Below are 12,291 nucleotides of genomic sequence, written 5' to 3'. Positions count from 1 at the left end.
GAAAAAAAAAATGATGTTTTCAGGGGTGCAACACGAGGACTTCCCAGGAGGTCACCCATCCTAGTACTACTCTCGCCCAAGCACGCTTAACTGCGGAGTTCTGATGGGATCCGGTGCATTAGTGCTGGTATGATCGCACCCGGAATGTTTGGTCCGCAATATTCATTTATAGCGAGCGCGTGTGTCCTCCCTTTTCTCCCCCGGATTGACTAGGAACTTCTTATTCGCTGCTTGTTAGTGACCACGGTATTAACCCCTCAAGGAAAACGAAATAAATGAGTTTTTAAAGATTTAAAACAAAAAATACAAACTTTTGAGCCGTAAGTGGATTTTTAAAGGGAAAAAAAAAATGATGTTTTCAGGGGTGCAACACGAGGACTTCCCAGGAGGTCACCCATCCTAGTACTACTCTCGCCCAAGCACGCTTAACTGCGGAGTTCTGATGGGATCCGGTGCATTAGTACTGGTATGATCGCACCCGGAATGTTTGTTCCGCAATATTCATTTATAGCGAGCGCGTGTGTCCTCCCTTTTCTCCCCCGGATTGACTAGGAACTTCTTATTCGCTGCTTGTTAGTGACCACGGTATTAACCCCTCAAGGAAAACGAAATAAATGAGTTTTTAAAGATTTAAAACAAAAAATACAAACTTTTGAGCCGTAAGTGGATTTTTAAAGGGAAAAAAAAAAATGATGTTTTCAGGGGTGCAACACGAGGACTTCCCAGGAGGTCACCCATCCTAGTACTACTCTCGCCCAAGCACGCTTAACTGCGGAGTTCTGATGGGATCCGGTGCATTAGTGCTGGTATGATCGCACCCGGAATGTTTGGTCCGCAATATTCATTTATAGCAAGCGCGTGTGTCCTCCCTTTTCTCCCCCGGATTGACTAGGAACTTCTTATTCGCTGCTTGTTAGTGACCACGGTATTAACCCCTCAAGGAAAACGAAATAAATGAGTTTTTAAAGATTTAAAACAAAAAATACAAACTTTTGAGCCGTAAGTGGATTTTTAAAGGGAAAAAAAAAATGATGTTTTCAGGGGTGCAACACGAGGACTTCCCAGGAAGTCACCCATCCTAGTACTACTCTCGCCCAAGCACGCTTAACTGCGGAGTTCTGATGGGATCCGGTGCATTAGTGCTGCTATGATCGCACCCGGAATGTTTGTTCCGCAAAATTCATTTATAGCGAGAGCGTGTGTCCTCCCTTTTCTCCCCCGGATTGACTAGGAACTTCTTATTCGCTGCTTGTTAGTGACCACGGTATTAACCCCTCAAGGAAAACGAAATAAATGAGTTTTTAAAGATTTAAAACAAAAAATACAAACTTTTGAGCCGTAAGTGGATTTTTAAAGGGAAAAAAAAAAATGATGTTTTCAGGGGTGCAACACGAGGACTTCCCAGGAGGTCACCCATCCTAGTACTACTCTCGCCCAAGCACGCTTAACTGCGGAGTTCTGATGGGATCCGGTGCATTAGTGCTGGTATGATCGCACCCGGAATGTTTGTTCCGCAATATTCATTTATAGCGAGCGCGTGTGTCCTCCCTTTTCTCCCCCGGATTGACTAGGAACTTCTTATTCGCTGCTTGTTAGTGACCACGGTATTAACCCCTCAAGGAAAACGAAATAAATGAGCTTTTAAAGATTTAAAACAAAAAATACAAACTTTTGAGCCGTAAGTGGATTTTTAAAGGGAAAAAAAAATGATGTTTTCAGGGGTGCAACACGAGGACTTCCCAGGAGGTCACCCATCCTAGTACTACTCTCGCCCAAGCACGCTTAACTGCGGAGTTCTGATGGGATCCGGTGCATTAGTGCTGGTATGATCGCACCCGGAATGTTTGGTCCGCAATATTCATTTATAGCGAGCGCGTGTGTCCTCCCTTTTCTCCCCCGGATTGACTAGGAACTTCTTATTCGCTGCTTGTTAGTGACCACGGTATTAACCCCTCCAGGAAAACGAAATAAATGAGTTTTTAAAGATTTAAAACAAAAAATACAAACTTTTGAGCCGTAAGTGGATTTTTAAAGGGAAAAAAAAAATGATGTTTTCAGGGGTGCAACACGAGGACTTCCCAGGAGGTCACCCATCCTAGTACTACTCTCGCCCAAGCACGCTTAACTGCGGAGTTCTGATGGGATCCGGTGCATTAGTGCTGGTATGATCGCACCCGGAATGTTTGTTCCGCAAAATTCATTTATAGCGAGCGCGTGTGTCCTCCCTTTTCTCCCCCGGATTGACTAGGAACTTCTTATTCGCTGCTTGTTAGTGACCACGGTATTAACCCCTCAAGGAAAACGAAATAAATGAGTTTTTAAAGATTTAAAACAAAAAATACAAACTTTTGAGCCGTAAGTGGATGTTTAAAGGGAAAAAAAAAAATGATGTTTTCAGGGGTGCAACACGAGGACTTCCCAGGAGGTCACCCATCCTAGTACTACTCTCGCCCAAGCACGCTTAACTGCGGAGTTCTGATGGGATCCGGTGCATTAGTGCTGGTATGATCGCACCCGGAATGTTTGTTCCGCAATATTCATTTATAGCGAGCGCGTGTGTCCTCCCTTTTCTCCCCCGGATTGACTAGGAACTTCTTATTCGCTGCTTGTTAGTGACCACGGTATTAACCCCTCAAGGAAAACGAAATAAATGAGTTTTTAAAGATTTAAAACAAAAAATACAAACTTTTGAGCCGTAAGTGGATTTTTAAAGGGGAAAAAAAAATGATGTTTTCAGGGGTGCAACACGAGGACTTCCCAGGAGGTCACCCATCCTAGTACTACTCTCGCCCAAGCACGCTTAACTGCGGAGTTCTGATGGGATCCGGTGCATTAGTGCTGGTATGATCGCACCCGGAATGTTTGTTCCGCAATATTCATTTATAGCGAGCGCGTGTGTCCTCCCTTTTCTCCCCCGGATTGACTAGGAACTTCTTATTCGCTTCTTGTTAGTGACCACGGTATTAACCCCTCAAGGAAAACGAAATAAATGAGTTTTTAAAGATTTAAAACAAAAAATACAAACTTTTGAGCCGTAAGTGGATTTTTAAAGGGAAAAAAAAATGATGTTTTCAGGGGTGCAACACGAGGACTTCCCAGGAGGTCACCCATCCTAGTACTACTCTCGCCCAAGCACGCTTAACTGCGGAGTTCTGATGGGATCCGGTGCATTAGTGCTGGTATGATCGCACCCGTAATGTTTGGTCCGCAATATTCATTTATAGCGAGCGCGTGTGTCCTCCCTTTTCTCCCCCGGATTGACTAGGAACTTCTTATTCGCTGCTTGTTAGTGACCACGGTATTAACCCCTCAAGGAAAACGAAATAAATGAGTTTTTAAAGATTTAAAACAAAAAATACAAACTTTTGAGCCGTAAGTGGATTTTTAAAGGGAAAAAAAAAAATGATGTTTTCAGGGGTGCAACACGAGGACTTCCCAGGAGGTCACCCATCCTAGTACTACTCTCGCCCAAGCACGCTTAACTGCGGAGTTCTGATGGGATCCGGTGCATTAGTGCTGGTATGATCGCACCCGGAATGTTTGTTCCGCAATATTCATTTATAGCGAGCGCGTGTGTCCTCCCTTTTCTCCCCCGGATTGACTAGGAACTTCTTATTCGCTGCTTGTTAGTGACCACGGTATTAACCCCTCAAGGAAAACGAAATAAATGAGCTTTTAAAGATTTAAAACAAAAAATACAAACTTTTGAGCCGTAAGTGGATTTTTAAAGGGAAAAAAAAATGATGTTTTCAGGGGTGCAACACGAGGACTTCCCAGGAGGTCACCCATCCTAGTACTACTCTCGCCCAAGCACGCTTAACTGCGGAGTTCTGATGGGATCCGGTGCATTAGTGCTGGTATGATTGCACCCGGAATGTTTGGTCCGCAATATTCATTTATAGCGAGCGCGTGTGTCCTCCCTTTTCTCCCCCGGATTGACTAGGAACTTCTTATTCGCTGCTTGTTAGTGACCACGGTATTAACCCCTCAAGGAAAACGAAATAAATGAGTTTTTAAAGATTTAAAACAAAAAATACAAACTTTTGAGCCGTAAGTGGATTTTTAAAGGGAAAAAAAAAATGATGTTTTCAGGGGTGCAACACGAGGACTTCCCAGGAGGTCACCCATCCTAGTACTACTCTCGCCCAAGCACGCTTAACTGTGGAGTTCTGATGGGATCCGGTGCATTAGTGCTGGTATGATCGCACCCGGAATGTTTGTTCCGCAAAATTCATTTATAGCGAGCGCGTGTGTCCTCCCTTTTCTCCCCCGGATTGACTAGGAACTTCTTATTCGCTGCTTGTTAGTGACCACGGTATTAACCCCTCAAGGAAAACGAAATAAATGAGTTTTTAAAGATTTAAAACAAAAAATACAAACTTTTGAGCCGTAAGTGGATTTTTAAAGGGAAAAAAAAAAATGATGTTTTCAGGGGTGCAACACGAGGACTTCCCAGGAGGTCACCCATCCTAGTACTACTCTCGCCCAAGCACGCTTAACTGCGGAGTTCTGATGGGATCCGGTGCATTAGTGCTGGTATGATCGCACCCGGAATGTTTGTTCCGCAATATTCATTTATAGCGAGCGCGTGTGTCCTCCCTTTTCTCCCCCGGATTGACTAGGAACTTCTTATTCGCTGCTTGTTAGTGACCACGGTATTAACCCCTCAAGGAAAACGAAATAAATGAGTTTTTAAAGATTTAAAACAAAAAATACAAACTTTTGAGCCGTAAGTGGATTTTTAAAGGGGAAAAAAAAAATGATGTTTTCAGGGGTGCAACACGAGGACTTCCCAGGAGGTCACCCATCCTAGTACTACTCTCGCCCAAGCACGCTTAACTGCGGAGTTCTGATGGGATCCGGTGCATTAGTGCTGGTATGATCGCACCCGGAATGTTTGTTCCGCAATATTCATTTATAGCGAGCGCGTGTGTCCTCCCTTTTCTCCCCCGGATTGACTAGGAACTTCTTATTCGCTGCTTGTTAGTGACCACGGTATTAACCCCTCAAGGAAAACGAAATAAATGAGTTTTTAAAGATTTAAAACAAAAAATACAAACTTTTGAGCCGTAAGTGGATTTTTAAAGGGAAAAAAAAAATGATGTTTTCAGGGGTGCAACACGAGGACTTCCCAGGAGGTCACCCATCCTAGTACTACTCTCGCCCAAGCACGCTTAACTGCGGAGTTCTGATGGGATCCGGTGCATTAGTGCTGGTATGATCGCACCCGTAATGTTTGGTCCGCAATATTCATTTATAGCGAGCGCGTGTGTCCTCCCTTTTCTCCCCCGGATTGACTAGGAACTTCTTATTCGCTGCTTGTTAGTGACCACGGTATTAACCCCTCAAGGAAAACGAAATAAATGAGTTTTTAAAGATTTAAAACAAAAAATACAAACTTTTGAGCCGTAAGTGGATTTTTAAAGGGAAAAAAAAATGATGTTTTCAGGGGTGCAACACGAGGACTTCCCAGGAGGTCACCCATCCTAGTACTACTCTCGCCCAAGCACGCTTAACTGCGGAGTTCTGATGGGATCCGGTGCATTAGTGCTGGTATGATCGCACCCGGAATGTTTGTTCCGCAAAATTCATTTATAGCGAGCGCGTGTGTCCTCCCTTTTCTCCCCCGGATTGACTAGGAACTTCTTATTCGCTGCTTGTTAGTGACCACGGTATTAACCCCTCAAGGAAAACGAAATAAATGAGTTTTTAAAGATTTAAAACAAAAAATACAAACTTTTGAGCCGTAAGTGGATTTTTAAAGGGAAAAAAAAAATGATGCTTTCAGGGGTGCAACACGAGGACTTCCCAGGAGGTCACCCATCCTAGTACTACTCTCGCCCAAGCACGCTTAACTGCGGAGTTCTGATGGGATCCGGTGCATTAGTGCTGGTATGATCGCACCCGGAATGTTTGTTCCGCAATATTCATTTATAGCGAGCGCGTGTGTCCTCCCTTTTCTCCCCCGGATTGACTAGGAACTTCTTATTCGCTGCTTGTTAGTGACCACGGTATTAACCCCTCAAGGAAAACGAAATAAATGAGTTTTTAAAGATTTAAAACAAAAAATACAAACTTTTGAGCCGTAAGTGGATTTTTAAAGGGGAAAAAAAAATGATGTTTTCAGGGGTGCAACACGAGGACTTCCCAGGAGGTCACCCATCCTAGTACTACTCTCGCCCAAGCACGCTTAACTGCGGAGTTCTGATGGGATCCGGTGCATTAGTGCTGGTATGATCGCACCCGGAATGTTTGTTCCGCAATATTCATTTATAGCGAGCGCGTGTGTCCTCCCTTTTCTCCCCCGGATTGACTAGGAACTTCTTATTCGCTGCTTGTTAGTGACCACGGTATTAACCCCTCAAGGAAAACGAAATAAATGAGTTTTTAAAGATTTAAAACAAAAAATACAAACTTTTGAGCCGTAAGTGGATTTTTAAAGGGAAAAAAAAAATGATGTTTTCAGGGGTGCAACACGAGGACTTCCCAGGAGGTCACCCATCCTAGTACTACTCTCGCCCAAGCACGCTTAACTGCGGAGTTCTGATGGGATCCGGTGCATTAGTGCTGGTATGATCGCACCCGTAATGTTTGGTCCGCAATATTCATTTATAGCGAGCGCGTGTGTCCTCCCTTTTCTCCCCCGGATTGACTAGGAACTTCTTATTCGCTGCTTGTTAGTGACCACGGTATTAACCCCTCAAGGAAAACGAAATAAATGAGTTTTTAAAGATTTAAAACAAAAAATACAAACTTTTGAGTCGTAAGTGGATTTTTAAAGGGAAAAAAAAAATGATGTTTTCAGGGGTGCAACACGAGGACTTCCCAGGAGGTCACCCATCCTAGTACTACTCTCGCCCAAGCACGCTTAACTGCGGAGTTCTGATGGGATCCGGTGCATTAGTGCTGGTATGATCGCACCCGGAATGTTTGGTCCGCAATATTCATTTATAGCGAGCGCGTGTGTCCTCCCTTTTCTCCCCCGGATTGACTAGGAACTTCTTATTCGCTGCTTGTTAGTGACCACGGTATTAACCCCTCAAGGAAAACGAAATAAATGAGTTTTTAAAGATTTAAAACAAAAAATACATACTTTTGAGCCGTAAGTGGATTTTTAAAGGGAAAAAAAAAATGATGTTTTCAGGGGTGCAACACGAGGACTTCCCAGGAGGTCACCCATCCTAGTACTACTCTCGCCCAAGCACGCTTAACTGCGGAGTTCTGATGGGATCCGGTGCATTAGTGCTGGTATGATCGCACCCGGAATGTTTGTTCCGCAAAATTCATTTATAGCGAGCGCGTGTGTCCTCCCTTTTCTCCCCCGGATTGACTAGGAACTTCTTATTCGCTGCTTGTTAGTGACCACGGTATTAACCCCTCAAGGAAAACGAAATAAATGAGTTTTTAAAGATTTAGAACAAAAAATACAAACTTTTGAGCCGTAGGTGGATTACATGTGTGCACCAATCAACATGTGCATGTGCATGCCCCACATGGGCACACCTCTTGGTAGCTGGTGCCCAATTTTTTTTTTTTCCATTTTTTCCTCCCAAAACCACCCACGCATGCTCCCAAAAATTATAATATATACTTCCCAACCATCCATTGTCATTGGAATTATGTTTTTGCCCGGTTTTCTATTTTTTTCAATATTCTAATATTTTTATTCTTTAAAAAAATTGTAAAAAAATAATTATTTTTATTTTTTGTGTTTTAAATTTGTAGACCCATAAGCTGTTTGAACTATGTGTTTTGGTAAATTACTTTTTGTATAATGTGTTTTGTTAAATGATTCAATTGTGCTCTTAAACCTTGTTTTGATGAACAAAAAATTGAATATAAAAACACCATTTATAGATAAAATGATTGTGTTTTTTATTTAGAGTTGTTTGTTTTATGAATTATTCTACTTTCTTTTTTAAACCAAAAATTAAACAAAACTAATGTTTAGTACCTATTACACGATACAAATTATAAAATAGTGGTCACATTTTTCTGCTGCCTCAACTTATTAAAACTTATTATGCCCTTAAACCCAATTTTAATAAACAAAAAATTGAATTTAAAAACATAATTTTATAGATGGAATGATTGTTTTTTATTCGGATTTGTTAGTATAATGAATTGTTATGTAAATTATTCTACCTTTTTGACCAGGACAACCATAAAACAAAACTAAAGATCAAAATTGAAAAGAAAAAAAAAAAAAGAAAAGAGGTTACATAGAGTTGAACCTCTGACCAAGTGGCAAAAAAACCAACATTACCAAGACAAATTATGATACAATATGGATATCTTAATTTTTCTTAAACATTTCGTGAGATATAAAAGGAAGTAAAATTTTGAAGTTTCATGGGAGTATAATTAAAAAATACATCAACAACAATGATTTTCATACATCACTCACCCATTATCTCAGTTTATTTTGTTTGAAATAGCAAAATAAAACATGAACCTTTTGCAAAAAATGGTACCTAACATAGAATTAGTTGCCAAAACAGCGTTTTTTTTAGAAATTACGGGGCCAAACCGCCTTTGGCAGGTTTGGAATGGATAGATCTCGAAAAAATACTAAAATTCAAAAAAAAAATCAACTAAAACGGATAACCGAACGTTAAGTTATGCGTATTTAAAATTTTAATTAAATTTTAAGCAGTTCATAAGTACATAATCTTCTACTTTACACTCATTCTCGCCCTAAACTAATTGTTTCATTGCAAAGCTCTGGAAAAATTGTGTGAAAACGAGTGGTCACATAGCTAAATTGGTTAAGAAACAGTAAAGATATTTGTGCTGGAAGCTAGTAACTGCTCTTTGCACGACTGTTTTCTGCATGCACAACAACCAACGCACCAAGTATTTCCTATCTATCAACACTTTGTTACCCACGTGACTTTTATAAAAGAAAAACTTAAAACTTTATAGATATATCACATCAAACGCCACATCTCCTCTTTTATTTTCTTATTTTATTTATTTATTTAATTCAATCCAACTATATTATTTGTTAGCTATATAATATACTTCATTCCTGACTTTTATTTTATAAAAGCAAGATTATTTGTAGAAAAACTGATGCCTCAAAGTCTATCTTGAAGCCTGCACAGAAGTTAGTACACAACACTACATAGACCGATAATCATGAAAAAAAATATTAAAACTCAAAGCAGAAAACTAAAATCAACACATGGCTCTAATCCCGTCTTGGAAACACCCTCTGTAAACCTTTATTGATCGAATAAGGAGGAGGCCAACACAGTCGAGTAGCTCATACAACAACAATGAATAAATCTCTCTTCTAATCACACAAACCAGGCTTGCATATTCATCAACATATGCAGCCTATTACATAAACCCGAAACCCCTCTAAGCTTGCTCTTTCCTTAGCTCTCTCTTATTCACTCGATCAAGATCTCACTCTCTGTTTCTTTAAGTCTTGAAAATAGCTCTGTATTTCTAACTCTGTTACTTTGAACCGAGAAGCCTCAATATATATAGCCAAGACTTTTGTTTTACTTAAACCGTTAAGTTAGTTAATGAACCAACTAACATAACAGTCAAAGTCAAATAATGACTTATAGGAACTCAAATCCCACATTATTTTATTGCTGTCTTTCAATGTTCTTTCGACGAAACTTTCCCTAACCCTATTTCTTCAATCTTGGTGAGAGCCTCGAATTGTCTAGGTGAATACCAAGAGAGGTTTGATTCTGGGGGAGTTTTGATAAAGAAGCTACGTATTGCCTCTTACAGGTTTCCACTCTCTGCCATGTTTCTTTTCTGTTCCTCTTTATGTTATTTTCTACCTGCTGCTACTACTTTTCATCTCGAAAAAATATCCAAATTAAAAAAAAAAATCACTTCAATCAATCAGATAAATGGGTGCAAAATTATGCCTTTTAGAAGTTTTCCTTCCAATTTATGCAATTTTTAATCTCTTGCTCTTTCCCCTTTTATGATTCTTCTTCTCAAATTTTTATTTGATGCAAATTTCATTATAATTTATGAAATTTCTTTACTATTGCTTTATTACAAGGTATATTTTTACAATTTTTTGAAAAATTGTTTTTATATTATTATTCATATATATTTATTCTTTATTAATTACAATAAAATAATGAAAATTATGTCTTATTTACTTTTAAAAATGATCAAAATCAAGAGCATGATTAACTTTAAAAACAACATGTTTCATGTAAATTATTTGGAATTTCAAAAAAATTTGTGAGAGGTTCTAAATAACTATATTATACATCGTCATATAAAAAAAATTAGATTGTAACTTATTTATGTGACGAAAACACAAAAACAAAATTGTTGGTCTATCCACATAATTTTGTTGCATGCATAAAAGACTAATATGGATGCATCGCAATACTTCATGAAAGTTGTCATACGAAGATATTAAACACTTATCAATTAATTTTAATGGTCTGCCTTCTTTAGGATTTTTACAAAAATATTTTTAATCAAAATTGTTATAAGAAATTAAATAGTACTTTTATTTGATTTATAAGATGCAAGTGCCATGCATTGGGGTGTGCCCCAAGGGGTACCCAGTTTTGTACGCATGGGTGAGGACTCACACACTTGAATACCACACACGCGCCGCCATCCGTCCGACTGAGCTGAGCTGAGCTGGCAGGTGGGTGGTGTGGTATCGTACTTTATTTTTTGAGAAAAAATTATTTAATAAAATAAATATTTTTAATTTTTATTTATTAATTAATTTTAAAACAATTTTTTTGGAAGCAGTAAAACGTGATCCGTTTTAACTGCATATGACCACAATATTTCCTCCCACATTTGAAAAACGTTTTTCTTACCGTTTTGCACAGATCGACTTCTTTACATAAATCATATAAGAATAAACAGGAAGATACATCTTTTCACTGAAAAAAATCACCATTGATATAATCGAATTTTCTCTTAGCTTGAGGGTGTAAGAGAGCGAAGCATTTCAGTGCAGAGAGGAATCGTATACAGAGGCTGTTTTATCCTGGGGACGGCGTGGTTGATAGACTGCTGTGCACACTTGGGGCAAAGTCGTGAAACGTCTTAAAGAGAGCGACATAGTCCGCGACTCAGCCAGAAAAATTGATCGGTAATTTCGTTCCAATTTTATTTTCTATTGAGGAATATCAATTTTAAGACGATCTGTTCTGCTATGGCTACTACCGATGATTTTTCTGGTTCTACCTCTATTGATATTAACAAACCATTTCGTTTTGAGGGTTTGCACTTTAAGCGTTGGAAATAGAAGATGTTTTTTTATCTGACCATGAAGAAGGTTGCGTTTGTACTCACTGCTCTGAAGCCAGTTGTCTCTGAAGCCTCGACCGACAAAGACAAAGAGATTGAACGCGAGAAGCAACAGAAGCACTTGGACTCCTGGGTGGAAAACAATTTCATTGTCTTGATCAGCTCATTGTCTTGGTGATACTCTGCGACAGAAATGATTCAAGGGTTAGAGAAACTGAAGGAATGACTAATACATTCTGTTGCGTATAATGTAAGTGTTCTTATCATTATCTCTATTTAAATTCAATTATAGAAACATGCTCTAGGTTTTCTTATATTAATTTGTTTAATATTAGATTTACATGAAAATAAACAAGATGTTGTATAAGGTTTCCAAACAAATAGAACAATGCAACACCCTAATTAGTTGGCCACCTAACAAGATATCACAAGATTCATAACATTCAATTAAAAGAATAAAAGCAATTTAATACAAGTGAATAGAAGGAATAAATTTCATCATTGCATTCAAGATTTTGTCTCAGGTTTTGAAATAACCCTTAACCTAAAAGAGAACTACTCCATAATCAGTTGACCCTCAAATTGGTCAACGACACGGAGTCAGATAAATGATATAAAATGAAATGAAAACAAGAAGAAATTCAAATGGAAAAGTAAACAACATAAACAATTTATAGTGGTTCGGCCCCAATTGTATGGTAATGACCTACGTGGTTCTTATTGATGTAGAGTCTCGATACTGTGATCAATGAACTAAGGTTCACGAGTTTCACAAGCCTTGGGAGAATTACAACTTCAGTGAATAATCACACTATAATTTTCTCTCAGGATTCAAAGATCCAAAATTCTTCTCCCTTGAGCCCTTTGATTCTTATTTATAGGCTCAAGAAGAGTACATGGGCCAATGGGCCCTAATTACAATTGTACGCCCTGGTTTTCCCACGGGCTGATTAGCAGGTCGAGCCTCGGACTAATCACGGTTAGTCCGTAAATTTCCCCAGGCCAGAGCTCCTGTTTTCGAGGTCGTAC

The 12,291-nt window shown here is 39.1% G+C and overlaps 22 non-coding genes across 22 annotated transcripts; all 22 read right to left on the bottom strand.

Moving 5' to 3' along the window:
• Positions 1-22: 22 nt before the first annotated feature.
• Positions 23-141, bottom strand: LOC133828492 (5S ribosomal RNA). The gene has a single exon (XR_009891101.1). It is a non-coding gene; the product is annotated as a 5S ribosomal RNA (ribosomal RNA).
• Positions 142-361: 220 nt separating this feature from the next.
• On the bottom strand, positions 362-480 carry LOC133826191 (5S ribosomal RNA). The gene has a single exon (XR_009888922.1). It is a non-coding gene; the product is annotated as a 5S ribosomal RNA (ribosomal RNA).
• Positions 481-701: 221 nt separating this feature from the next.
• On the bottom strand, positions 702-820 carry LOC133828480 (5S ribosomal RNA). Its single transcript, XR_009891090.1, has one exon. It is a non-coding gene; the product is annotated as a 5S ribosomal RNA (ribosomal RNA).
• A 220-nt stretch (positions 821-1,040) lies between these two features.
• On the bottom strand, positions 1,041-1,159 carry LOC133826928 (5S ribosomal RNA). The gene has a single exon (XR_009889632.1). It is a non-coding gene; the product is annotated as a 5S ribosomal RNA (ribosomal RNA).
• Positions 1,160-1,380: 221 nt separating this feature from the next.
• On the bottom strand, positions 1,381-1,499 carry LOC133828469 (5S ribosomal RNA). The gene has a single exon (XR_009891079.1). It is a non-coding gene; the product is annotated as a 5S ribosomal RNA (ribosomal RNA).
• A 219-nt stretch (positions 1,500-1,718) lies between these two features.
• Positions 1,719-1,837, bottom strand: LOC133828458 (5S ribosomal RNA). The gene has a single exon (XR_009891068.1). It is a non-coding gene; the product is annotated as a 5S ribosomal RNA (ribosomal RNA).
• A 220-nt stretch (positions 1,838-2,057) lies between these two features.
• Positions 2,058-2,176, bottom strand: LOC133828398 (5S ribosomal RNA). Its single transcript, XR_009891020.1, has one exon. It is a non-coding gene; the product is annotated as a 5S ribosomal RNA (ribosomal RNA).
• A 221-nt stretch (positions 2,177-2,397) lies between these two features.
• On the bottom strand, positions 2,398-2,516 carry LOC133828281 (5S ribosomal RNA). Its single transcript, XR_009890909.1, has one exon. It is a non-coding gene; the product is annotated as a 5S ribosomal RNA (ribosomal RNA).
• Positions 2,517-2,736: 220 nt separating this feature from the next.
• On the bottom strand, positions 2,737-2,855 carry LOC133828164 (5S ribosomal RNA). Its single transcript, XR_009890801.1, has one exon. It is a non-coding gene; the product is annotated as a 5S ribosomal RNA (ribosomal RNA).
• Positions 2,856-3,074: 219 nt separating this feature from the next.
• LOC133828045 (5S ribosomal RNA) lies at positions 3,075-3,193 on the bottom strand. Its single transcript, XR_009890690.1, has one exon. It is a non-coding gene; the product is annotated as a 5S ribosomal RNA (ribosomal RNA).
• Positions 3,194-3,414: 221 nt separating this feature from the next.
• On the bottom strand, positions 3,415-3,533 carry LOC133827928 (5S ribosomal RNA). The gene has a single exon (XR_009890576.1). It is a non-coding gene; the product is annotated as a 5S ribosomal RNA (ribosomal RNA).
• A 219-nt stretch (positions 3,534-3,752) lies between these two features.
• Positions 3,753-3,871, bottom strand: LOC133826085 (5S ribosomal RNA). Its single transcript, XR_009888819.1, has one exon. It is a non-coding gene; the product is annotated as a 5S ribosomal RNA (ribosomal RNA).
• A 220-nt stretch (positions 3,872-4,091) lies between these two features.
• Positions 4,092-4,210, bottom strand: LOC133826387 (5S ribosomal RNA). Its single transcript, XR_009889110.1, has one exon. It is a non-coding gene; the product is annotated as a 5S ribosomal RNA (ribosomal RNA).
• Positions 4,211-4,431: 221 nt separating this feature from the next.
• LOC133827810 (5S ribosomal RNA) lies at positions 4,432-4,550 on the bottom strand. Its single transcript, XR_009890460.1, has one exon. It is a non-coding gene; the product is annotated as a 5S ribosomal RNA (ribosomal RNA).
• Positions 4,551-4,771: 221 nt separating this feature from the next.
• LOC133827693 (5S ribosomal RNA) lies at positions 4,772-4,890 on the bottom strand. The gene has a single exon (XR_009890344.1). It is a non-coding gene; the product is annotated as a 5S ribosomal RNA (ribosomal RNA).
• A 220-nt stretch (positions 4,891-5,110) lies between these two features.
• Positions 5,111-5,229, bottom strand: LOC133827623 (5S ribosomal RNA). The gene has a single exon (XR_009890275.1). It is a non-coding gene; the product is annotated as a 5S ribosomal RNA (ribosomal RNA).
• A 219-nt stretch (positions 5,230-5,448) lies between these two features.
• Positions 5,449-5,567, bottom strand: LOC133827573 (5S ribosomal RNA). The gene has a single exon (XR_009890262.1). It is a non-coding gene; the product is annotated as a 5S ribosomal RNA (ribosomal RNA).
• Positions 5,568-5,787: 220 nt separating this feature from the next.
• On the bottom strand, positions 5,788-5,906 carry LOC133827458 (5S ribosomal RNA). Its single transcript, XR_009890148.1, has one exon. It is a non-coding gene; the product is annotated as a 5S ribosomal RNA (ribosomal RNA).
• A 220-nt stretch (positions 5,907-6,126) lies between these two features.
• Positions 6,127-6,245, bottom strand: LOC133827341 (5S ribosomal RNA). Its single transcript, XR_009890035.1, has one exon. It is a non-coding gene; the product is annotated as a 5S ribosomal RNA (ribosomal RNA).
• A 220-nt stretch (positions 6,246-6,465) lies between these two features.
• On the bottom strand, positions 6,466-6,584 carry LOC133827227 (5S ribosomal RNA). Its single transcript, XR_009889923.1, has one exon. It is a non-coding gene; the product is annotated as a 5S ribosomal RNA (ribosomal RNA).
• A 220-nt stretch (positions 6,585-6,804) lies between these two features.
• Positions 6,805-6,923, bottom strand: LOC133827110 (5S ribosomal RNA). Its single transcript, XR_009889810.1, has one exon. It is a non-coding gene; the product is annotated as a 5S ribosomal RNA (ribosomal RNA).
• A 220-nt stretch (positions 6,924-7,143) lies between these two features.
• On the bottom strand, positions 7,144-7,262 carry LOC133826993 (5S ribosomal RNA). The gene has a single exon (XR_009889697.1). It is a non-coding gene; the product is annotated as a 5S ribosomal RNA (ribosomal RNA).
• Positions 7,263-12,291: the final 5,029 nt, after the last annotated feature.

This window comes from Humulus lupulus, chromosome 3, assembly GCF_963169125.1.
Source record: "Humulus lupulus chromosome 3, drHumLupu1.1, whole genome shotgun sequence".
In the NCBI taxonomy this organism is placed as follows: Eukaryota; Viridiplantae; Streptophyta; class Magnoliopsida; order Rosales; family Cannabaceae; genus Humulus; species Humulus lupulus.
This window is presented reverse-complemented; position numbering and strand designations above follow the sequence as displayed.